The sequence below is a fragment of the Rhinatrema bivittatum genome, chromosome 18 (genome assembly GCF_901001135.1).
Source record: "Rhinatrema bivittatum chromosome 18, aRhiBiv1.1, whole genome shotgun sequence".
Classification (NCBI taxonomy): domain Eukaryota; kingdom Metazoa; phylum Chordata; class Amphibia; order Gymnophiona; family Rhinatrematidae; genus Rhinatrema; species Rhinatrema bivittatum.
The window spans coordinates 43,088,361-43,115,002 of record NC_042632.1 but is presented as its reverse complement, the minus strand read 5'-3'; the positions used below and the strand labels follow the sequence as shown (position 1 = coordinate 43,115,002).

Sequence of the window (26,642 nt, the reverse complement as noted above, 5' to 3'; positions counted from 1 at the left end):
GGGTGTGGTTTGGACAGGGCGCATGTGTTCCGGGGCAGAAGCAAGAGATGTGCACACAAATACATACACACCTGGGCACGTGCCCAGGTCCAGTGGTGCGCAACCTTACTTCTGCTTCGGAGGAGGTGTAAGTTTAGAAAAACAAACAGGCATTCCTGAATGGTTTAAGGGGTTTGGGAGAACTGGGGGGAATCCAGGCTAAAGAACCAGGATGGGGGGAGTTGGAGGACCTAGCTCTAGACTGGGAGAACTGGTGGATGAAGTGAAACTGGTCAAGGCTTGAACATGAGCCAATTACAAAATTCCACCCCCTTGCGTGGCTTATGCGTGGATGTGCGTGGCTGTACACGCCTAGCTGCAAAATAGGGCACACACACATACATGCTCCCAGGCTATTTTATAACATACGCACGTATGTATGCGTTATAAATTAGCTGCATCCTTGGGCACAAGTCGATGCCCATGCAGCAATGTGCGCCCACACATCCCTATGAAAGTTACCATCCCTATGAATATATGCTCGAGAAAAGTATTCCTTCAGTTTTTTTTCTTGCTACCAGTAGAGTATATCACATAAAGTATAGCTTTAATTATTAAGTAAAAATATATTTTCCCCATCTCCCCTAGAAAGTACAATAAATACAGTACTGATAGAAAGCATTTTCAAAAGCAATTTACTTAAATCCAACTCCTGAATGACTGTTGATAATGAAGAAAATGATCATTAGGGAAGCAGACTTGCTTTGTAACTAAAAGTAGAGTAAACAAGACAAGAGCCATTCAGAGAGCCACCTTTTGCAAGAAAATGCCATTCACAGAAGCCCATAGCATGAACAGCAAGCATGATTGGCTATGCTTTGCTTCTATTCATTGCCTATGGGGAGAACATTTAGTAGATCAGGCCCTTGCGAGTTCAGCCATCAGGGGGAAGAGTCTCTGCAGCTTAATTAAGAGTTCATCATTTTGATGCATCAGAACTGCTTTCCCATCACACGAGTGAGAATAAAACGCATGTCTGCTGGCTAATCATTAAGCACCTTCTCATACATACGTCCCTTTCCCTATAATATATAAATATATACACATTACACCGTGCATGCCACAGACTATCCAGTTTGATTCTGTTGATTTCAAGCCACCTGCAAAACATGCGTGGCAGGCATTGCCGTCCACGTTGTTTTAAGCCAATGGCTTTGTAGAGCCAATAAGAGCAAAGCGGATTTCACGTGGCTGATGACATCACAAAGCTGCAATGTTCAGCCAATAAAAACTTCACCTCAGCATCAGGAGTCTGCTTTTCTATATTTCTCTGAAACAAGGATTACGGATGGGGCAACTAATAGATTTAAAGAAATAATGTTGTTTAATGTAAAACTAGGCATCGTGTTACAAAGAGGAGATATTTTCCCCTCAGTAGCCATAGTCTTTCTAAGACCATTCCTGAGAAAGCCAGCAGTGTTATATAAAGAACTGTCCTTTGAGAACTGCTGGACAGTCAGACAGCTGCCCACCTTTTCTTCATGGACACTAAGGCATATTTTTAATATCCAGTGAGTCATGGGACATGAGGCATTCTCTCAGCAAGTCTCTGCATCTTTCCCATGTTTACTGGATATATGGATAGCTCTGAGCCCTGGCAATTTAGGACTCGCTGGGATTCAACGGGAAGAGTTTATTTGATAGAGTTCTCTTGGCTTTTCTTTTAAAAGTGTTTTATTTTCAGTTTGAGTCCAAATATTGACCTGTTTTAGAAGAGTAATGAAACCTTTCAGTGTGTCTGGTTCTGCAAGATATGCATTCAGAATTTTTGGAACAAAGCATCCAATTATTGGCCATATAGAGAGTGATTTCCAAAGGCATTCCCATAGCTAAAGCAGTGTCTTACCTGCAGAGATGCCTTTTGCAGAATTCCTGCCCAAACTGCGTGTAAGCTTACATGTCCTGTTCATGCACAAGTTTACCCAGACTAAGCGGAGGCGTTCCTGGAGGGGGGCGGGCATGGTTTGTGCTCATTCACAAATGCACACATTTTCACCAAAACTTTCTACACCCCCCTGCAATGGTGTGCAGGTAGATTTAGTGGGATAATTTTCACAACAGAGGAAATGCACACGTAAGTTCGCTTTGAAAACTGGTGTAACTTACATGTGTTATTTTACCAGCTCATTTAGGCAAGCTGTTTGAAAATTACTCCACAAAGGGGGCAAGGGACTGTCCACTTTGGGGCAAAGTCCATGGGTACTTTTTTTTTTTTTTTAACTCAAGACTTTGCACCGAGTTTTCAGAGAAACTGCTCACATATGCTGTCTTCCAAACTCGCTAAGTTAGATTTCATACAGAAAATAACATGCCTAGTTATAGATTTGAAAATACAATGGTTATTTTCTGATCACACCTAAAACATGTCCTCCAGGTCAGGTTCTTCCCTTAAACAAACTAGGTGAGTGCTTAGGGCACCACATTTTTTTATATGGGGGTGGTGGTGCAGAAAAATCTTCAGAAACTTTCAGGCAAGTAGGAGGTGGTGAGAGAGGATGTTAGGCACTACAAGAAAGGGAGGGAGACCAATAGATTGGGGCGATGCTGATGTGCTGAGCAGGGAGTGAAGAGGAAGATGCTTGGGGTGAGAAGAAGAGGAGGGATGCTGTAAAGGGGGACAGAGAGAAGGGATGCTGGGCACTGGACAGGGGCAAAGGGAGGTTGATGCAGGAATTGGCAGGGGGGATGCTGAAAAGGGACAAGAGAGGGAATGTTGTGCGAGAGTCACCACTGATTGACAGGTGTGTAAGAAGAAGGGCACATGACTGGAGACTTGCCTAGGGTGTCTCAAACCCTTGCACTGGCATAGATGTCCTTGGGAACGCCTCCTCTGTTTGCAGCTAAAAGTAGGCCTGTCATGTGAACTTTAAGACAGATTGAGGAAGGGTAATTCTTTTGCCGTCCTATCAGACATTATTGCTAAAATACTGTAAATACAGGGTAAAACTGAACACTGGGTGATAAAAGATACAGTGTAGCATCTTTTGGCAAACTCAATGTAAACATCTGGAAAAGTCTGTTAGATCATATACAATATTTTGAAGCCCTGGAAACATTTTAATTAGCACAAATTCTGCATTTTGGAAATTATATACTTTAGAATATTCCCAAGATGCTGTATGCAATTATCAGCTAGCCATAAAAAAGAAAATGTAAAGAGAAAAGCATGATCAAAAAGTTCAGACTGAAGAAAAAAAATGTTTCCATGCACATTTAGTGTATGAGAAATAGGATTATTTCCAGGATACACCCTAGAAATCTGAGAGAAGTACTGACTGCATCCTTCACAGCTCTTTTGAACTTGTCTTATTTATTTAAAATATTTATTACCCACCTGGGAACACTTATAGGTGGGTTACAAGATAAAAATAATAAAATACACAAGAACAAGTAATAAAAAACAAAATATGAAGAAATAAAGACAACTGCATAGTAGAAAAAACCCCACCCTTCTGGATGGATCAGAAATTGACCTAATCAATGACTAGCTTTAAAATGAATCTAACAATAAAAATAATTATCAAATAAATACAGTCTAATGAAAAATAAAATATTCCCTAGGATTACAGTCAACAATCCAATCTTGTTTAAAACTTCCATTGTTACACTACTCTCTGTCCAATCAATCACTGCTGTATTAACAAATAATCACAGAACTTTATAACAAAAAGCTTATGATCTATTATCTTTATGTTACTTAATTTTATGCGCATTGTTCTGTGTTTCACTGTAAAGCTCTTTTTGCTGCATTTCGATTATTGTGAACCAATGAGATGTTCCCAACGTTCATCGGTATATAAAAACTTCTAAATAATAAATAAATAAATAAATAGTTATTCTCTGACCCATATCTCTTAAAGCTTGCATATACAACAAAGTTTTTAATTTTTTCTAAACATCCTTAGATATGGATCAGCTTTTAAGGTCACTGGCAACTTGTTCCATAAAATGGGCCCTGCAACCATTAAAGATCTCCCTCTGGTTTCGCAGAGATGAAATGTGAGAAATGAATGAATCTCAAAGAAGTTCTTCTCTGATGACCTCAGGGCATGAGTTGGAACACAGATTTTTAACAGAGGCAATACAATATAGGCTGTTGTCATTCAATGCTTTATGTATCAGTATAAGAATTGTAAACTTTATTCACAAGGCAATAAAAAAAACAATATAATGAAGCCACAAAAGACTGATGTGCACAGACCAAGAGAGGGATCTTGAGGTGATAGACCACGAGAGGGATCTTGAGGTGATAGTGTAGCAATGTGACAAGGCAATAGTTAAAGCCAGAAGAATACTGGGCTGCATAGAGAGAGGAATAATCAGTAAGAAAAAGGAGGTGATGATGCAGGCCTCACCTGGAGTACTGCATTCAGTACTGGTGCCCGTATCTCAAAAAGGATAGAGACAGGATGGAGGCAGACCAAAATGGTGTGGGGTCTGTATTGGAAGACCTATGAGGAGAGGCTGAAGGATCTGAATATGTGTACCCTGGAAGAGTGGAGGTGCAGGGGAGATATGATACAGACCTTCAGATAGCTAAAAGGTTTCAATGATGTATAGGCTTCAAACCTTTTCCATTGGAAATAAAACAATAGAACTAGGGGTCACGAAATGAAACTCCAGGTGGGACGACTCATAACCAACATCAGGAAATATTTCTTCATGGAGAGGGTGGGAGAGGCTTGGATTGTCCTTCCAGAGGAGGTGGTGAAAAAGAAAACAGTCAAAGAATTCAAAGGGGCATGGGACAAACTGTGGATCTCTAAAAGCTAGAAGATAGAAATGAGATAAGCATGCAGGGGGGTAACTTGCTGGGGAAGGGGGAGTCTCTTCCGAAGGGATGGGCTCCACCTTAACCAGGGTGGAACCAGACTGCTGGCGCAAACCTTTAAAAAGGAGATAGAGCAGCTTTTAAACTAGAACAAAGGGGAAAGCCGACAGTTGCCCAGCAGCGCATGGTTCGGAGAGATGTATCTTTAAAGGATACTAATGATGCATTAGAATTAGGGCATCCCGACAGTGAGGTTCCAATAATTAGAAAAGTAGTCCAAGTGCCTGTAACTAAAAACTCACCTGAGCTAAAAAATTGTAACTTATCCCTATCAATTAAAAAGCAGAATAAAAATACAATCAAAAAACAAACTTTGAAATGTTTGTATGCTAATGCCAGAAGTCTAAGAAGTAAGATGGGAGAACTAGAATGTATAGCAGTAAATGATGACATAGACTTAATTGGCATCTCAGAGACATGGTGGAAAGAGGATAACCAATGGGACAGTGCTATACCGGGGTACAAATTATATCGCAATGACAGAGAGGAGCAGTCGGGAGGAGGTGTGGCGCTTTATGTCCGGGATGGCATAGAGTCCAACAGGATAAACATCCTGCATGAGACTAAATACAAAATTGAATCTTTATGGGTAGAAATCCCTTGTGTATCAGGGAAGACTACAGTGATAGGGGTATACTACCGTCCACCTGGTCACGATGGTGAGATGGACAGTGAAATGCTAAGAGAAATTAGGGAAGCTAACCAAATTGGTAGTGCAGTAATAATGGGAGACTTCAATTACCCCAATATAGACTGGGTAAATGTATCATCGGGTCACGCTAGAGAGATAACGTTCCTGGATGGAATAAATGATAGCTTTATGGAGCAATTGGTTCAGCAACCGACGAGAGAGGGAGCAATTTTAGATCTAATTCTCAGTGGAGCACAGGACTTGGTGAGAGAGGTAACGGTGGTGGGGCCACTTGGCAATAGTGATCATAATATGATCAAATTTGATTTAATGACTGGAAAAGGAACAGTGTGCAAATCCAAGGCTCTCGTGCTAAACTTTCAAAAGGGAAACTTTGATAAAATGAGAAAAATTGTTAGAAAAAAACTGAAAGGAGCAGCTACAAAAGTAAAAAATGTCCAAGAGGCGTGGTCATTGTTAAAAAATACCATTCTAGAAGCACAGTCCAGATGTATTCCACACATTAAGAAAGGTGGAAAGAAGGCAAAACGATTACCGGCATGGTTAAAAGGGGAGGTGAAAGAAGCTATTTTAGCCAAAAGATCTTCATTCAAAAATTGGAAGAAGGATCCAACAGAAGAAAATAGGATAAAGCATAAACATTGGCAAGTTAAATGTAAGACATTGATAAGACAGGCTAAGAGAGAATTTGAAAAGAAGTTGGCTGTAGAGGCAAAAACTCACAGTAAAAACTTTTTTAAATATATCCGAAGCAGAAAGCCTGTGAGGGAGTCAGTTGGACCGTTAGATGATTGAGGGGTTAAAGGGGCACTTAGAGAAGATAAGGCCATCGCGGAAAGATTAAATGATTTCTTTGCTTCGGTGTTTACTGAAGAGGATGTTGGGGAGGTACCCGTAATGGAGAAGGTTTTCATGGGTAATGATTCAGATGGACTGAATCAAATCACGGTGAACCTAGAAGATGTGGTAGGCCTGATTGACAAACTGAAGAGTAGTAAATCACCTGGACCGGATGGTATACACCCCAGAGTTCTGAAGGAACTAAAAAATGAAATTTCAGACCTATTAGTAAAAATTTGTAACTTATCATTAAAATCATCCATTGTACCTGAAGACTGGAGGATAGCAAATGTAACCCCAATATTTAAAAAGGGCTCCAGGGGCGATCCGGGAAACTACAGACCGGTTAGCCTGACTTCAGTGCCAGGAAAAATAGTGGAAAGTGTTATAAACATCAAAATCACAGAACATATAGAAAGACATGGTTTAATGGAACAAAGTCAGCATGGCTTTACCCAGGGCAAGTCTTGCCTCACAAATCTGCTTCACTTTTTTGAAGGAGTTAATAAACATGTGGATAAAGGTGAACCGGTAGATATAGTATACTTGGATTTTCAGAAGGCGTTTGACAAAGTTCCTCATGAGAGGCTTCTAGGAAAAGTAAAAAGTCATGGGATAGGTGGCGATGTCCTTTCGTGGATTGCAAACTGGCTAAAAGACAGGAAACAGAGAGTAGGATTAAATGGGCAATTTTCTCAGTGGAAGGGAGTGGACAGTGGAGTACCTCAGGGTTCTGTGTTGGGACCCTTACTGTTCAATATATTTATAAATGATCTGGAAAGAAATACGACGAGTGAGATAATCAAATTTGCAGATGACACAAAATTGTGCAGAGTAGTTAAATCACAAGCAGATTGTGATAAATTGCAGGAAGACCTTGTGAGACTGGAAAATTGGGCATCCAAATGGCAGATGAAATTTAATGTGGATAAGTGCAAGGTGATGCATATAGGGAAAAATAACCCATGCTATAATTACACGATGTTGGGTTCCATATTAGGTGCTACAACCCAAGAAAGAGATCTAGGTGTCATAGTGGATAACACATTGAAATCGTCGGTTCAGTGTGCTGCGGCAGTCAAAAAAGCAAACAGAATGTTGGGAATTATTAGAAAAGGAATGATGAATAAAACGGAAAATGTCATAATGCCTCTGTATCACTCCATGGTGAGACCGCACCTTGAATACTGTGTACAATTCTGGTCGCCGCATCTCAAAAAAGATATAATTGCGATGGAGAAGGTACAGAGAAGGGCTACCAAAATGATAAGGGGAATGGAACAACTCCCCTATGAGGAAAGACTAAAGAGGTTAGGACTTTTCAGCTTGGAGAAGAGACGACTGAGGGGGGATATGATAGAGGTGTTTAAAATCATGAGAGGTCTAGAACGGGTAGATGTGAATCGGTTATTTACTCTTTCGGATAGTAGAAGGACTAGGGGACACTCCATGAAGTTAGCATGGGGCACATTTAAAACTAATCGGAGAAAGTTCTTTTTTACTCAATGCACAATTAAACTCTGGAATTTGTTGCCAGAGAATGTGGTTCGTGCAGTTAGTATAGCTGTGTTTAAAAAAGGATTGGATAAGTTCTTGGAGGAGAAGTCCATTACCTGCTATTAAGTTCACTTAGAGAATAGCCACTGCCATTAGCAATGGTTACATGGAATAGACTTAGTTTTTGGGTACTTGCCAGGTTCTTATGGCCTGGATTGGCCACTGTTGGAAACAGGATGCTGGGCTTGATGGACCCTTGGTCTGACCCAGTATGGCATTTTCTTATGTTCTTATGTTCTTACAGAGGTTACTCCCTTAGCAGAAGGCATGGAGATTACTAACCTTAACCATTATGCTTTGATGCTTTTAATGCCACTGCAACATTGTGTCCCACTTAAACGGCAGAGGGATAAAAGGAATTTGATTCAGATGACAACCAAGGGCCCCAGCTTCCATGATCTGGGATACTGTTACGTGGACATAAGGGAAAAAACACAGGACTGCTTCTATGGCCATGTCCTAAAGGAACTGAAGAAAGCATGCATGGGAGTAATTTGCTGGTGTGGCGGTTACTACCCTTAACCAAATAAACCTTGATACTTTTGATGCAATTCCAACATTACTCTCTGCTTCAATGGCAAGGAAAAGGGGAATCGGATTTAGACAGCAACTATCGAGGGCCCCGACTTTTATGGCCTACAGAACTGACGAGCATGGGGGTAACCAACAGTGCAGCAGTTACTACCCTTAACCAATAAGTCTTGATGCTTTTGATGCAACTGCAACATTGCTCTCTACGAAGGAGAGGGGTGGGGGCTGAAAGGAAAGAGAAATTTGGATTCAGGGACAACCAACACAAGCCATGACTTTTTTTTATAGTCTGGAATATTGATGCTCAGACATTAAGGAAAAAGCACTGGACTGCTTCTATGGCCAAGTCCATAAGCAAAGCACATCAAGCAAAACTAATATATGGGGGTAACCTGCATGCTGTTGCGTCTGGTCTTAGACTGCTTCGCCCCGCCTACCTCTCTTTACTCTCTGCTCCTACCGCTCACCTTGGACTGATGGCCGCCGCGGCATCTGCTTGCCATTCTCTCTGGTGTCCCCGGACCGGCTTTGGTGCTGCCTCCTGCCATTCTCCTTCAAGGTACCTCTAGGGCGCACGCACGCCGCCCTCATCTTTAACTCCATGTTGGCGTGAACCTCAGGGGCGTCCCCCTGTTCTGACATCACAACTTCTGGGTATATCTGCTACAGTATTTGCTAGCTCATTGAGTTAACCATAACACATGCATTGGCAGATACTACCATGGGAAGATTGATGGACCATTGGTCCGTTTCTGCTGTCATTTCTCTGTTTCTATCTATATGGTTGTAACACTGAGCACCAGTCAAAACCCTAGGCAGGATCCCCGTTTGAAAGCTATTGAACAGCTTAAAAGATACGCCAGCAGAACATGGAGAGCTACTGCCTGCACTGCTAGGAGATGAAGCTGCTGAAAGGACTAAAGGAGACTAGGAGTGGAGCTCAGAAAACTTAATTTACCTGGCCTGGGGAAGACCAGAGATCATTAATAGTGAATACCAATCCGAGAAGGCTGAGAGCTCCCAAATCATTTCCATGAACATTTCAGCTTGAAGCTATGTAGGGTCTTTTATATCAAAATGTTTAAATAAAAGTGGAAACTGGCACAATTTAAAGCTCAGTTGTGTACATTTACCCTCACCAGGCGGAAAAGCCCATCACATTCATTTTTAAATTATTTAAAGTAAAGCAACTAAAAACTCAGAATCATTAGATTCCATGCCTGTCCTGACCATTATTAACATTTCTTTCTCAGAAGTGCCCATCAACAGTATTTTTGATGTATTTTTAGCAGTGGATCTTGCTAGTAACTAGTCTTGCCCGTAATCACTTTATTGACTAAGCAATTCTGTTCCTTATCCACCTCTAATCCATTATTCTCATTCAATACATTGTTCAGTCCCTTGTGTTTTGATACAATGGTGTTCCATTTTCTTTCTTTCCCGGAATGATCAGCTATAAATTACAAAGGGCAACATTCTACAGCTTATCTTTATTTATATGTTCTTATATTCCACTAAATTCCAATATACATTGATCACAGTGGATTAGCCATGGTATCCCCGAAAGATTTCTTTGATGGGTTACCATTTCAATCATAGAATTTTATGTTTCTCTTGCCTAAAATGCTGGGTGCCATATTTTCACACACTGTAAATGCAATGCTTTTCTTATCACAAAATAAACATCATTATTAGTGTTCTCACTGCATTCACGCTGTGCCATTAATTTAAAATCACCTTGGTATCAGGTATTATTTACTTTGCTAGCAAGCAACATAATAAGAGGAAAGCAATTCAGCACTGCTTCTACAAGGGAAGGTCATGACATGATGTCTTGCTTTTCAAAACATAACGAGAAACCTGAATGATGAACACCAGGCGATACTGCATGCCTGGACTTCATAAACCTCTTGTAGAAGTCTTCATCAACAGCTCTTTTATAAAGAAAGAGACATGGACGAGGATCTATTTAGCAAGAAAAGTAACTTACTATCTAGATCTACATGTGAATAAAGAGTCAACAAGGTACTGGGAGGGCATGGAAAGAGCAGAAAATGTAAGTTTGTGCATTCTGATAAGGTGGAAAAAGAAGGGTAGTCTGTGCCAACTATTCTTCTGAGTGTAAAATAAGAAAAAATGGACTATTGAAAAGAATCTGAAGTAAAAAAACAAACAAACCAAAGATTCTGTACAAAGAAGGGAAAATCATTTATCCGAAGTCAAAAACTGGCAGTGGTGGTATTCCTGGATCTTTTCAGTATGCCATACTGGTCGGGTCAGTTGCTACCAGAGTCGTTCTGAGAATTTTAAGAGGTATTGGGAGTCAAAGCCACCCTGATATTACTCATGTATATTTTTAGACCTTTATATATCTGTCAAAGGTGCTGAATGTGGGAATGAATCAGGTTAATGTTATTTATTGAAGATATTATAGAACAGTCTGATGCCAGATCTGGCTTCTGTTTCTTCCTTCTTCCTCTCCTTGTATTCTACCTAGCTGCGTGGCCCACATGATTTAAACAGAAAAGAGTTGTGCCCTGCTCCATGGGAGCCAACTTTTCAAAATTATTGGGGTGTTAAACTCCACACAAATTACCCCTTTCTGGACAAAGTGACTAAATATGTTCAATATCGGGAATGGGCAAGCATCCACAGAGCTGGCACCATAGTTCCCTCTAAGCTGAGCATGTGAGCAATTGCTCATACATTTTGAAGCATTGCTCACAGGTTTCACATGATCACTCATAAAGGATTTTTTGTGCTATATCCAGAAATCAAAAATTGTTGGTTTAAAAAAATTGTTGCTCACATGAAAAAAAATTGTGCATACAGCTAGCCACTCCTTGGAGGGAGCACCTATTTTCTGCTCTAACATAAGCCAACTGCTATTTGACTAAGGTCAACATGAAGGGGAGAGGAAAAAGCAAAAAATCAACAGGAGTCCCCAGGACTGCAGCAGTAATGGAGTGGGGCAAACTAGAAGGACCTTGAGGTTTCTAACATGGTGGCACCGATCTTCATAATGGGGATCAGGGACATGCCAGTCAAGAAGACCATTCTTTGTTCATTTCATTTTCACTTCTCTCTGGAACCATGAGGCTCTCTGTGCATTTCATATAATCCTCTCTGGTACCATGATGGTATCTAGGAGTACTTGCCAGGAGGAAAATTGATATTATCTCATGGCTTTTCAGAGCCCATTCCTAAGTCAGATTACTACACCTCAGAGCAAATTCCTTATTTATTCTTAGCACAGTGTACACTGATTTGTCACCATTAAATTACATGCAATGCTTTTAACAGTACATTTACATTGCAACAACTGGAATACCAATAAGAAAACAGGATTGATAATGCAGGGTTGCATGTCTTTGCTATGATGTTAATACAGAATTAAAATGCATACATAAATCCGCTAGATGTGGCACATCCAAAAATATGTCCTACGGTACAGATAATAAATAGCACTACTCATGTATGGGAAAGTCACGGAAGATCCACTAAGGAGAAAGAGAAGTATAAAGAGAAGAAATGTTTCGGCTGTTGTACTCGAGCATGTTGCAACTCTCACAATGTGAAATACACATTCTGAAAAGCCCTGAAAACTAACATTCAACCAAAAGAAGAATTGTTCCTTAGCTCTAATACTGAACCAGTTTCGTGTTGTTTAACTCATCTCAAGTCTACCACATGCACAGGATGACAACTTCAGCAAAGTACAGCAGTGCATACCCATCTTCCTGTGTTTTTATCCCTAACAACTATCAAAATAAAATCGCACGATAACCCATAATGACCATCTCCATTACCACCAGATTAAGGGCAGCCAGGCAATGTCTCAGAAGCAGTTAGATCTCTTACCCAATGGGATCAGGTGCTCTCACCATCACTGCACCTTCAGCTCTCCTAGCTCCAACCAAAATGACAAATTTGGGACCTCATGAACAGCATTTTTCTCGTAGACCCAGAATGGGAGAAAAGCCTTAGTAAATCAGGCCCTTTGTGTATAGCATCATCTGTGATGATTTTAAATTGTGTTTAGGTTTTATCTCATTGGCTGTTTTAGGACTGTACAATCTACAGCACCATGGATCTTCTCCTTGTATCATTCCCAGTTCCTCTATCCAAAGGGCTTGGAGTGTTATAAACTGGCACAATATATGGCATTGGTGTGGAATTCTGAAAATAATACCAGCTGTCATTTGGTTTCTAGATGAAATAATCATGGGTTGCTTTCTTTGGGAAATGCTAAGCAGGCTACGCCCAGAGCAGTTTTTGTGTCAGGTGGCATTCATGAAAACTACAATTTATTCATCTAACACTAGGGCCAGCAGAACTGCAGTACCAGGATAACATAAGGCAAAAAGAATCATCAAACTACTTCAATATCCATATAGATAAGACATACAACAGGAATGGCATGATCCAGTGTTAATGAAAAATGCATTTGCAGCAGACTGCTCCAGATTACCATGGAAATCGGCAGCTAGCTCCCTGCAAAAGGCTTTTCCCCTAGCTGCCTAGGTATGGCCTATGGGCACCTGGAAGGTTTCCGTCATCTGCGCTGCTCTTGTTGCAGGTGACAGTACAGGTCCAGGCCTGCTTCCAGAGCTTGAGGAAGCCATAGTCAGAGATTACTGCTTCCTCCATAAAAGTGTGCTTAAAGCCAACTCTGTTTCACTAAGGGGCCACGAGGAGTCTCTCCACTCTGTTAAGAGGATTCAAGCCGGCTAAATCTTTTGCACGCAGAGAGAAAAACTGGGGAAACGTTTGCAAAAAAAAACCCAAAAAACCCCAAAATTCATTTTTATAAAACAAATCACCATGCTTCTTTTTACCTCCCCTCCTAGCAGAGTATTATTGTACAAACCAGGCAGGCTATATTTAGTTCATGAAAAACGCAAACCCTTAAAATTGTTTAAACTGCCTTTTCCATAAATATGTATTGAAATATGATTTCCATTTCAGTGGCTTCGAAGAGCTGAAACAGCAAGAGAGAAAAAAAAAAAGATTGCTGTCAAGTTGTTTCAAAAAGCAACCTAACTTTGGCACTTCATCAGCAAATGGCAGTCTGCGGTACAGCTTCTTCGCTGGTTTATTTTACAAGCAAGTGTTAAAAAGTCACGCCAGCCCTGCAGATACTCTGGAGCGTGAATACAGCTTGGAATAAACCATAAAGCATAATATTATGGAAAGGGGACGGAGGAAAAGCCCTTAGATGAGTAGGAATCTTTTGGCTTTTGTTGTTTTTGATTTACTTCCAGTTTAAGAGGGCATCAGCTATGACTTCACCTCTCAAGGCTCCTCTTTGCAAAGTAAAGCAACCATTCGTAACTTAGCCAGCCTCATAAAAACATTATTCTTTACCTTTCAAATGATGGTTTTAAATGCGTTTCTTCAGTCTGTTTTGGGTGGACAAACCAAAGAAGCTGTATCATCTTCCTCTTTGGTTTCTTTTTTTTCCACTCAAAACATACTGAAGCAATGCATTTAAAACTATAATTTGCAAGGTAAAGAATATCAGGGTCCATACTGAGCCACCAGTATGGCTTGGCAAGTTAGTCAGGGACACTTTATCTGGCTAACTTAGCAAGACATTCAGTGGCGCTGCTATTTGGCTATCTTAAAGTTAGGCGGATTCGTTTTTCTGGATAACTTTAGGGCAGCCTTGTGACCCGACCAGAGTTAGATGGATCAGTTATCCAACTAACTCTGAATATTGGAGTTAGCCAGATAACATCTGGCAACTCCTCCCCAATCTACCCATTCCTGCCCCTCAGTTATTCAGATAAGTAATTTATCTGGCTAAGTGGCGCCCGCTAACCATAGCCAAATATTCAGTGGTGCCACTTAGCTGGATACATCTGACTTATCCGACTAAGGTTTTTTTTGTTTTTTTGTTTTTTTTTTATCAGGCTCAATGTTTTTATGAGGTTGGCTAAATTGCAAAGGGTTACTTTACTTTCCAAAATGAAATGTCTTACGGATTATGTTTGTTTTTCTTAATACAATGAGGTCAGATATGGTTGGATTTATTAATGCATACTCCTAGGCCATGAATTTACCTTGTGGGCTCCCAGAATACACGTAACTGAAAGTGGTACTGCATCCTCTGTGGAGTGGCTCTCTCTCTTAAGTGCCACTCAGTCCCAGTAGACATCCCATCGGATCAGTCCCCTCAAAGGCGCAGGAGCAAGGTGATGGTGATTCTATGGTATTCAAATGTCGCAAGCTCGCTCCTGTGCCTTTAAGGGGGCAGGTTCGACAGGTAGGGTTGAGCGGCACATAAAAGAGAGGGCTGCCCCATGGAGATGTCACACCTTTTTAACATGCCCCCCCCCCCCCCCCCCGAGGAACAGACCTATATTGAGCAGTGAGAAATCCAGACCCGCCACCAGCCCAGTGGCCTAGCAGCAGTTCTGAGTACTGGCACACAGCTCAGATCTTCTGCTCCCCCTCGCGGAGGCAGCATTCACAATCCCTGGTGGAGAGGGAGTCCCTCTCTTTGTACAATGGGCTCGATTAGGGGCACTGGCGAACGGCCCTGGGCCAATGACCTTTACTACAAGGACCAGAATAAAGCAAGTTGTGAGGGGAGGTAAGGCTCATGGCTGAAGGCCCCAAGGAGGCGGAGGAGGAATCTGCCAAGCCAAAATAATGCAAAGAAGACTGTTCTGATTGGTCACATGTGTGGGTTCCCAGGGCCAATTGCAATAACTCCCAGCATTCACCAAGAGGACATCTCACTACTGGCTTTGTAACTTGGTTAACATCAGATTATATTGTACCTAATTTTAAAATTATGCCAGAAAAATAGTCTTCTTCATGAAAGATTATGAAATTAACTCCCTCACAATGCATATCTGTTTTGCTGTAGACATTTTATGATTTTCTAAAATTATTTTCTATTTTCTGAGACAAATTAGGCTGATGCCTCCAAACCCAGCTGCTTTACCCTGTCCTATTGTAAGGCGCATTATCTTTTCCCATCTGGCTCTAGATGACCATTCCAATGAGATGAAAGCATAAATATACTAGGCTGGTGGCTGCAGGAGAAGGGCAATCCTGTAAAGTTTAGCTCAGAAAGCAGCCCAGAAAGGATTTAAATCAGAAGATCTCAACTCCAGTCCTTAAGGCCCACAAGCAGGCCCGGTTTTCAGGGTATCGACAATAGGCATGCCAAGCCAGATCTTGGCCCAAGTACATGCAAATATGTCTGCCGACAATTCATGGTAAACGTTCTAAAAACCATTTTTGTGGCCTAGGATGACCCTAGACGAGATCCCCTGCTGTTACGTTTGTTGCAAGCGGGGAGGTCCTGCAAGCGGCTTTACTCACCCCAAACGTCAACGCCACTCCTGTAATGCTGCTTCTGAGGCACGCGCACAACACAGTCTCCTCTAAAGAGCCCAGAGCGGGAAAAGCCTGCAGGGCCCTTGGATGATTTCACTGCCGCCTGTCCTATTAAAGGGCTCTTCAGACACTCCCAGCCTTGCCTCAGGCAAAGGTCACCATGTTCCAGGTCTTCAGCCTCAGCCCTGCTCCTCCCTCAGTCCTTCAGCCTCAGCCCTGTTCCGCTTCAGCCTCAGCTCCTTGGACTCTGTCATTGCCTGACCCAGGCCAAGATTCACTCCCCCACTGATGGCGCAAACCCTAGGGTCCAGAGCACAAGGTTTCACCCATTGTGCCATGGCAAGAGGGGCTCGGGCTCACGTTCGCAACACCTAGGTAGGATTCCTCCTAGGGACCTGAGAATTCACAGAAAGCATGGATTCCTATGAGGGAATTCATGGTGCAAAATCAGGAAGCACATTTGACATATAACAACCCGTTAATGTATTTAAAATTTATGAAAGCCTACATTGCCAGTATTGGGCACCTACACAGTATTTTCCCACTAGGGATGTGCCCACCCTCTTTGAATGACAAGGAAATCACTTTTTTTTTTTTTGTGATTAATTTTGGGTCTTTTCCTATCCTAAATAACACAACTCCCCCTCCCCCCCCCCACACACATTTTCAGTTTGTTTCATTTCTGTATGTTAGCCTGCAGTAAATAGGTTTAGCATGTGCTAAAGCAATTCTGCATGTGCTGAAACACAGAAATGAAACAAGAACATAGCAACCAAAAGGGAATACAAAATGAAACGAAGGCTTCTGCCATGCACACCACTATTTTCAACTTATTTTACTGAACTATGGCAAGGACATGAAGCAGCTCCAAGCATGGCAAAAGGATTTGATAGCGTTGGCCTTAATGCAGCAAGGCTTGTGCTTTGTTAGTTATGAATGGTAATTTATTTCTGCTGCTATTGCAAAAAAATAGGTTTCCTCGTCTGCGATTGTATTTCATCTATTGTTAAGGCCAAAGATTAAGAACAAAATAATGTTTATTATAACCATTACATTACACACTTTGCATTTCTTTTTTTAATCCAAAGTGTCTTTATTAGAACAAAGCAAAATGACAAATGAATACGGTCAGCAGTGCAACGTGTGGAAGAATTAACTCATTCAGCTCCCACAACAGAACTTAAATTACATCACACAAGTAGCATGACTCAGCAATTTAACATTATTTCTCTGAAGGTTTCCACATCAGCATGAAAACAGCAATCCTATTAAGCTTCCTCAGCAGCAGCTTCTTATTGATAGCTTCTTTGTTTATTGTATTTTCAAGGTGGCATTCCCTCCTGCTCTTCTGGGCTTCTACCTCAATCAAGACCAGCATCTGTTGGCATGAGTCTTCCTTCACACCTACCCAGGGTGTCTCCCCAATTTTATAACCTTCCCTAGCTCAGCCATGGTCCTCAGCTAGGGGCTACGGACTGTGGCTCCCCTCTGGGGCTGGGTATGCAAGCACCCCAAGTCTGACCACTAGCTGTCATCATTGAGCAACTGGAGAGATTCCCTCCCCCTCCCCGCCACTTCACCGGCCGGGGGGGGGGGGGGGGGGTCTGCAACATTCCCAGCTCCAGCCGACTCATGGCCGGGAACTGAACCCAGATCTCTCTGCATGGCAGTGTGCAACACTTGGTTCATAGTAGCATAGTAAGTGTCATCAGAAAAAGCCCCAACTGGTCCATCCAGTCTGCCCAGCAAGCAGGTTACCCTCATGCCTTCTGTTAAGGGTAAGTAACTACTGCTCTGTTCATGTAACCCAAGTTAACACGTTACCCCTTTTATTCATTTCCATCCTTTAGCCACTAGGGATTCTCCGTGTTTATCCCACGCCCTTTTGAATTCCATCACCGTTGTTGTCTTCACCACCTCTTCAAGGGTGGGCATTCCATGTATCCACCACATTTTTCTGTGAAGTAGTAGCTCCTGACATTGTTCCCATCCCCTTCGAGTTTCATATTCTGACCCCTGGTTCTACAAGCTTTCTTTCCACTGGAAAAGGTTTGATTCTTGTGCATCATTAATACCTTTCAGGTTCTGAGAAGTCACTCCTCTCCTCCAGGGTTCACACATTCAGGTCTTTCAGTCTCATCTCATAAGGCTTTTGATGTAGGCCCCACACGATTTTGGTTGCCCGTCTCTGGATGACTTCCATCCTGTCTCAGTTCTTTTTGAGATAAGGTCTCCAGAACCGAGCACAGTACTCCAGGTGGAGGCCTCGCCAGCGACCGGTACAAGGGATTTATCTCCTCCTTTTTCCTGCTGGTTATGCCTCTCTGTGCAGCCCAGCATCTCTGGCCTTAATCACCACCTTATCACATTCACTGCCTTCAGACTGTTGGAACTAACTCTAAGGTCTCTTCCCTCCCCCCTTGCCACCCAGACCCTTCTCCACTCTTTGTCATCTGCCTATGAATGTAATAATCTTAAATCTGATCATAGAGAACGCACAAAACAAAGATATTTTGAGTTAATAAAAGTCACTGGTTGTCCTAGGCAAATCTTCAACCTTATGCCCCTCCCCCCGCCAACTTACCTACATTAGCAGCAATTGCTCTGGCATAGCTCTTCCTCCTTTGACAATGGTCTCCTCAATCTCTCTCTCTTCCCCCCACAACTCTCTGCTCTTTATCTCCCCCTCTCTCTTTTCACATCCTCTGCCTAGCCTAGCACCACTGCTGTGCACATACCTTTTCCAAGTGAGTAAAGGAGAGGGTTCCCCTCCCTTTTCCATTCTGACCCCACCAACCCTCAATTTCTCTCTTCTCCAGCATCCACACTTCAGCATCTTTCCTCCTTCCCTAGCACCCATCTCCTCTCTATCCCCTTCAGGATCTGCCTTTCTCCTTTCCCCCATTATCTGCCCCTAGCCCTCCTGCTCCCTTGCTGAAAATCTGCCCTGTCTCTCCCTCAGCATCTGTCCATTCCCTCTTTCTCCTCTCTCTCTGCCCCTTGTCTTATTCCCCTTCCCCAGTATCCATCTGCCTGCCCCAGCATTTGGCCTTTGGCTTCCTCCCTCAAATTAACTGCATGGTGGAAGCCTGTGCTATTAATCTCCAGTGCTTTACCTCCTCAGTGCCAGCATGGTGAGCATACTGTATTCAAAATGCATGGGCCAGTGGTGGCATTTCCTGATACCAATTTTTCAAGGCACAAAATCAGCCTCAGAGAGTGCCACCACCAGACAGCCAGCCAGCAAGTCTGGAACATGCTCAGAGTGAAGGCACTAAGAGGAAGCAGAACAGTGGAGAGCCATGGCACGGGATCCCACCACTCTGCCTGGATGGTCCCTTCAGTTCTTTGGCTAGAGAAGGCCTGGGTATCCCCACCAGCCTCACTACTCCACTTGGAGGCTCCACCTAATTTTCCACTGGCTAGGCCCTGCTGGAGTATTTTTGGCTTCTTCTCTACCTACTTTGCTTAATAGCTTCTCTGTTATGTCAGTGTGCACTCCTCTACATAACTGCATTTCTCTAATGCATATTATAGCCACTTAGCAGACAATTTAATAAACTGCATTCAAGAGTTTTCGTAGTGACAAACTGAGAGAACCTGCTTGCACCAAGGGCACCTCTGTTCTTGCAGATATGGCTTTTCAAGAAGACTCAGCCAATCCCACCCATATCATCCTGCTCCATAAAGTTTTCAGGAACCCTCACTCACATACAGAGCCACCAATTTCTAAACTAATGCATGGCTGATGAGCTTGGCTAATTTGTTAGTTACAGAGAAGGTTGCAGTGCTGAGAATTCTCTCAGCCTAAAGATGAAATATTAGATAGGGTTGGCAAGCTACATTCATCTCCGAAGGTGCCTTTTTTTTTTTTTTTTTTTTACAGATGAATTAAGTTATGCAGAAATACTCTGAACAGGCCCAATTAAAACTGAGAAGCTTGATAAATGGTCGCCTCAATGACGTCAACCTATCTTTGAATAACGCATTCATCCTTGAATAAAGCCATTATGGACCAGATGAAAGGCAAAAATAAACCATGTAATTATTATGCAGTAAACCTGGGGCTGTATGCATAACAGTGAGTGTTAATGAGCTACAGATAATTCTAGTCAATTACATTAGGCTTAATGTAAACAGTAATTTGAGAGGTTGAAGGGTTCTTTGTTTCATTGGGGATGTAATCTGTATTTATATAGAATGGATAATATTGTAAATGTAGAGACTGTGTCATTATTCTATTGTTAAAGACAATTAAAATCATTTCCAGAAAGTGAAGAATGACTGCTTCTTGCAACTTGCTTATTCATGGAAGATATATATCTAGTATTTGGTTGAACTGGTTGTCAAATCATAGAATTGGGGTAAGAAGTTTTGCCAGGTGATATTGGCAACTGTGTTGGCAGGGCAAGGAACTTTGGTGTGTGCCATGTCACTAATTTGTTTCATAGTAACTAATTATTGGAAAGGGTTCCTTTTTCTTTTTGCTTTTAAAGTCATCTCCATTTTCACACTGCCATGGCTCATACCAGTTCTTCCTTGGAAATGATTCTGGTACCGTAATGTACACAATGCAGCTGCACGCCTTGAGAGTCAAAGAACCGGCCTGCTACCTACCTAAAGAACTGCAGCTTACAACAAAACAGGCAGGACTATTGTGCCCTGGAGATATGGCCCACCCAATCTGCCTGTTTCTTCTACCTGCCTACTGGGCTGTGGCAGGTCTTACCTCATCTGTGGATGTCCCTCCCCCCAACCCATCGCTAAGGACCCCATGCACACTATTGTGGCTCTGATAAGCTCCACTGGATGATATCCACTATCCTTCGCCTTGAAAAACTATTTTCTCACACTCCCTTTGAGCTTCTCTTCTTTCAGGTTCATATAAAGACCCCCGTGCCTTAAGCTTTTCATTCTATGGAAAATGCTACCTTCTCGCGCTTTACTGAAGTATGGTTAAAAGCTCCTACATCTGGACACAGGGATGCCAGGAGGCTTACTCAAGCAAGTGGTAAATGTCAAAGTTGATCAGAGCATCCCATTTTACAACTCAGTGCTCTAATTGTTAAAGATATGTAAGAATGTACAATTTCATTTTGGGCAAATAGCCTGGAAGGTGGTGACCCAGGCATCACACAATGGGGACATCTAGTGGCCAGACTCAAGAGTTCATACATACTGGGTTATGGAGGGAGCTGCCTTCCATGGCTCCTGATTGACACCTCTTCCCTCTCTCTCCCTTCCCACCCCTCTCTGCTTTCCCTTTGTTGTGGCTCAGACTGGAACATTTCATCGCCTTCCCTGGTTTCACCAGACTTAAGAAGAACATAAGAAAATGCTATACTGGGTCAGACCAAGGGTCCATCAAGCCCAGCATCCTGTTTCCAACAGTGGCCAAACCAGGCCATAAGAACCTGGCAAGTACCCAAAAACTAACTTACTTAGACTCCCTTCATCAGGCCAGTAAAGAAAGGGCAGTTTAAATAGTTCAGAGTTAGCTAGGCATGAAGTTGTCTGTTTATATCATTACAGCTCAGTAAACAAATGGTGGGGAGGGGGAGGTGGCAGAGATACATTTCCAAGGTGCCAACATCTGATAATGGTTGAGAAGGCCAACATTTTTTTTTAACATATTTTTCCTATGGTATTGCTTTGCTTTCTCTACCATTATGGAGCTTTGATTGATTGATTTCCATTCAACTGACCTCCATATAATTGTGTAATTATCCCTTATATAGTGTATACATGCAGCTAGGCACACTAATTCCGTTTTGGAAAAGCACACCTTGTGTTGGGGCAGTGGAAACAACAATTGATTGATAGTGCAGTACTGGAGTAGATCACTTATTCTCTGTGCAAGAAACTGGATAAATATGAGACAATATGGGGAAAATTCTGGGACTAATTGCAAAATTCCTCTTAACCCCTCCCAGACATTCAGTCAATGATTTCATATTATTGACATCTGTTGGACTGGTCCTACAGCTCAATGATGTTCATCCTACGGTTTATGTGACAATCTTTTTACACTGTGTGTTACTGGATTCTAGTGTTTCATTGTCTGCATTGTTTCATCTTCCAAATTATTAAAACTAAAATCTTTTCTCTGTAGTACTTCTTAGAAAAATAGAATTATAACAATGACAGCAATAACTAATGGCACTTTTGCTTTTCCCATATGATTAACACATGGCAGAAAATTTGCAATTCCTAGGGTTACAGTGTCCAATAGTGCTTTTCCCAGCTGCACTGGTGAAACATGGCAGCAAGGATCATCATTTCGAGCTTCTACCTTCTGAATAGCTACAGGCTTAGGGCTGACAAGGACAAGAAAAGTGATTGCAACTGCAAGATACATGTACACCTTTTTTATTTTTAGTTTTTTGAAATAAATGCTGCATTTATGTTTAATGAAGGATATGAAAAACCAAGTGTTCTTGGCTAATTTTAGCGATAGCTTAGTTTTTGCTCTAGTAAATTTATGAATTTGGGGTCCTCTAAAGCAGGGTTTCTCAAGTCAGTCCTTCCTAACAACTAGCCAGTCTCATTTTCAGGATATCCACAAGGAATATGCAAGAGATAAATCTTCGTGGACTGCCCCCAATTGCCTGCAAATCCATCTCATGTATATTCATTGGAGACCCAATAGATGCAAATCTGACTCATGCATATTCATTGTAGCAATCCTGACAATCCAACTGGATAGATGCTCCTCCAGGACAGGGCTGGGAAACCCTGGTCTACCGTAGAAGCTAAGAGCTCATTATCCTGGCTCTGTCACCAGCCTCCCTCAGCTTATGGTGATATAATTGAGTAATAATTACCTTTAAAATTAATTAGATTGTAAACCCTTTCAAGTAGGGAATTCAATTGTGTAATTGGTTTTTACAGATGATTATTACTTTTGTAATTATTTCAACCTATGGAACAATACACTATCTGCACTGAATTCCTTACAGGTTTTGATTGCTTGTACTGGACAACATAAATTATCCAAAGATGAGGATGGACAGATTCTTCTAAGGTTCTTTCTTCTTGTATATAATCTTTTTTGAATAATTCTTGCACTCAGTGATGAATTAAGGACAGGGCAGATGGGACAACCACCCAGGTCCAAGGCTAGAGGGGGCCTGTATAGGATTAGAGTAAGGGTATTGGGTAATAGGAGTAAGGGAACCTCCAGCTGGGATACTGCCAAGGGAACAAGGCATCCTTAATCGCCCCCTGCTTGTGCTAATCAAATAAGATGTCACAGCCTGAAAATGATCAATGGTTTTTGGGACCAGTATGAATGCTGTGGTGCATAGCTGCCCAACAGATAAAAATGACAATCTATGGACCATATGAAGCACACGCAGTCAAAAAATAAAACCTGCAGCCAGTTCATGCTGACAAACACCTTATCAAAAAGAAAGCACTGTACAACTGAATGATAACTATGGAGATGTGCAAGTACTCAGGGCCATTCCTTGAGAGGGGTGAATAGGGGTGAGCACCCGGGGTGGGGGGAGGAGGGGCCTGACACGTCACTGTGGTAGCCTGATCCCCAACACAATAGTTTCCTGTCAGCTTGGGGGCACAGCCATGCACGGCAGCATTTCAGAGCCGAATCATCATTTCTTCATAGAAAGAGCACTGGATGAATGAAATGTCCTCCCAATGGAGCTGGTAGATACAAAAATCAAACCAGTAACAGAATTCAAGAAAGCCTGGGATATGCACAACTGATCCCTACATGCAAAGAACTGAAGGAAAGCCAGAGATCAACTGATATCTATGGCATTGCACCAGGAGTGAAACTGGGCAGAGTAGTCCTTATCTGCTGTCATAATTTATCAGGAGTATTAACACCCCCCTTGCTCTAACCTTCCAGTGAGGGTGTGCCTGGGTCCGGACCAGCCTGGCAGAATCTCCCCTTAGGCAGGCTCCATCAATCCTTGGATATTTGGCGCCTGATGCCTCTACCTAGGGAAGAAAGTGTTAGTGAGTGGGATTTCATTCCATTTATCCCAGAAAAACCCAAACAGATGAGACTATAAACGGGCTCGGCAGCCTTTACAAGTTTTATTAAAGTTGTAATTGAAAATTCCTAGGAGATGCCAATCAATGCATGAACAGTAGAAATATCTAACCCTAGAGAAAATTAACACTGCAGTCAAACAGGGAGAGGAACTAATTCATTTAAGACAGAAGAAAAACCCTTCTGAGCTCTCTTTGCTCTGCTACATTGATCCTGTGCTGCCTCCTCCCCTGCCCCCCCAAGTCTTTACCCACGTGTAGGATGCAACCGGGCCGGTGGATGCTGCAAGCCATATGGGAGGGATCCGTTAGGATAATATGAGCTTAGGCTACTGGTTGTCTACCTGGCTTTACCTCCAACTCCACTGTTGGGTCCAACCCCTCCCCAGGGGAAACTGAAGCTTTGCCTCCTTTTTTTTTTTTTTGCTCAACTGCTGGCCCCATGCCTTCCTCAGGGACCAAACCCCCACCTCTGTTCATGTCCTCCTGAGGAACCAAACTCTGCCTCTAACCTGCCACTGGATCCACCCCTCCTGGATGACCAAATTCCACCTCCGATGTGCCACTGGAATCACCCCCTCCTGGGGAACCACATTTTGCCTGCAATCTCCTGCTGGATCCATCCCTGCCAGGAGAATAAACTCTGCCTTCAGTCAGCTATTGAGCCACCCTTCCCGAAGGACCAAACTTTGCTTGCAATCAGCCACTGCATTCACACTTCCTGGGGGATCACAATCCATCACTAATCCTTGCTGGGATGGATCCTATGGCTGAAGATTATAAAGCATTGCCATGTCCATTACTTGCCATTTTCTATTAATGATTCTGGCTTGGTCAAATCCATAGTCTACCAATTATGGCTTCCCAGAGAGCAGGAACCCTACCTATCACAGCCAAAAAGCTGAAAACCACACAGAAAAATGTAAATCAAGCATATACAAGCGCTCTATTCCTGCCTAATTGTTTTCTGTTTGGAAACTCAGCTTCCCAGTCCATATGGCTAAAAGTGTGTAAATGTTCTGAAGTATGTCTGACCATTCCTAGGATATATTTTCTCTTTCTATCAGAGCTCTGAAGCTTAGGACTCTTACCATTTCTTGTATTCTAGCTGGAATCTGTTTTTCACAGTGCCTTGCTTTATGCAAATTCCTGAGCTGGGAGCTTTGCTTTGCATCTCCAGAGATCTCATCACCCATTCTCATGGTATACCAGAATGCTCAGATCCTCAGGCTGGCAGTTCATCTTCACACAGGACAATTTGTGCATTTCAGTTACTTTTAACTAACCGTATGCTGCCCTCTTCCCACTTACTGAAACCCGTGGCAGCGGGGGTGGAAGTGGCGGTGGGGTGTTGGATTTAGAAGCAAATTATTTTTCTGGGTAGTAGCACATCATGTCTGTATTTGCAAAACATTGTGCTGGATGACAAACAAAGCAGGTGTATGCATTTCCTATCATAAGCTCACTGCACAAGACTCATATGCATAGGTTTTGAAGTTATAATGAAAGTGATACATAATGGCCCAACAGTGCCGCAAAGAGTCTTGCCATTCTCTCAGTTTTATTATAGCATGCTTAATAGCTGCTGCTTCTCCAGGAACACCAGTTAAATTCACTACATTTCTAAGAAGCCATAAGTTATTTAATCAAGATGCTATTTCCTTTATTTGATTTTTACTTACATGATATTGGAAAGCTTCATATAACACAATTAAAATGGTTTAAAGGTGGCTATCTATGGCTTCTGGCATTTACCCAGGTGGACCAGATGAAGAAATGGTATCATGAGAGGCTGAATGAGCAAACCAAACAGTGTATAGCATGCAACCAAGCATGATTTCAAGGTTACCGAGTGGATTAAGACCTCACCCTAGAGATCCATGCCAAAGGTCATGATATCCTAATGGGCTGAGCATGGATACGTTTTAGGAAGAGGTATAATTAATAAACAACTTTTATTCAGCCTGAAAAGGTAATAGGGGACGATTTATAGTACTCATTATCAAGGAATTGCACTTCAGAGGCTTCTACTGTGAGGCTAATTGAAGATCCTCCTATGAGAGCAGAGAGGAAAATAACTAACTGATGATCGCTTAGGGGAAAAAAAGAGAGAGTGTAGAAGTTATAAATCTGCCAAGCTAACAAAAAAATAAAAGGTCGGCTCCTTCACTATTCAGGCAAGAGAAACTCTAAATGGAGATAAAACATAGATAGAATAAATTGTCAGAACACCAATAGCACAAAGGCAGGTGTGGGCAATGTATGCAAATCTATCTCATGCATAATCATTGTGGATATCCTGAAAATCTGGCCTGTTTGTGGCTCTTGAGGACTGGAGTTGGCCACTCCTGCACTAAGGTCTTACAAAACAGTGGTCCCCAACCCTGTCCTGGGGCCCACCAGCCAATCAGGTTTTCAGGATATCCACAATGAATATGCATGAGAGAGAATTTGCATGCACTGCCTCCATAACATGCAAATTTTCTCTCATGTGTATTCATTGTGGACATCCTGAAAACCTGACTGGCTGGTGGGCCCCCAGGACAGGGTGGGGGGTCACTGTTACAAAACATCTTAGAGCAGGGCTTCCCAAACCTGTCCTGGGGATCCCACAGCCAGTTGGGTTTTCAGGATATCCACGATGAATATGCATGAGATAAATGTGTATATACTGAGTCTATGGTATGCAAATGTATCTCATGCATATTCACACACATATTGAACTTTTTTTATTGGCCTAACATTTCTTTTGCATTAATCTCCAATGTTGTAAGTCTTTAACCTTTGGACTGTTGACATAAACATCTATATGTCGTGTTT

General features: G+C 42.2%; 1 long non-coding RNA gene across 1 annotated transcript in view; it reads right to left on the bottom strand.

Annotated features, from left to right (window-relative positions):
* Positions 1–26,137, bottom strand: part of LOC115079968 — a 57,896-nt gene extending 31,759 nt beyond the window's left edge. The window contains exon 1 of the long non-coding RNA XR_003853469.1: positions 23,670–26,137. This is a non-coding gene — a long non-coding RNA (uncharacterized LOC115079968). The remainder of the gene's footprint in view (positions 1–23,669) is intronic.
* Between the last annotated feature and the right edge of the window lie 505 nt (positions 26,138–26,642).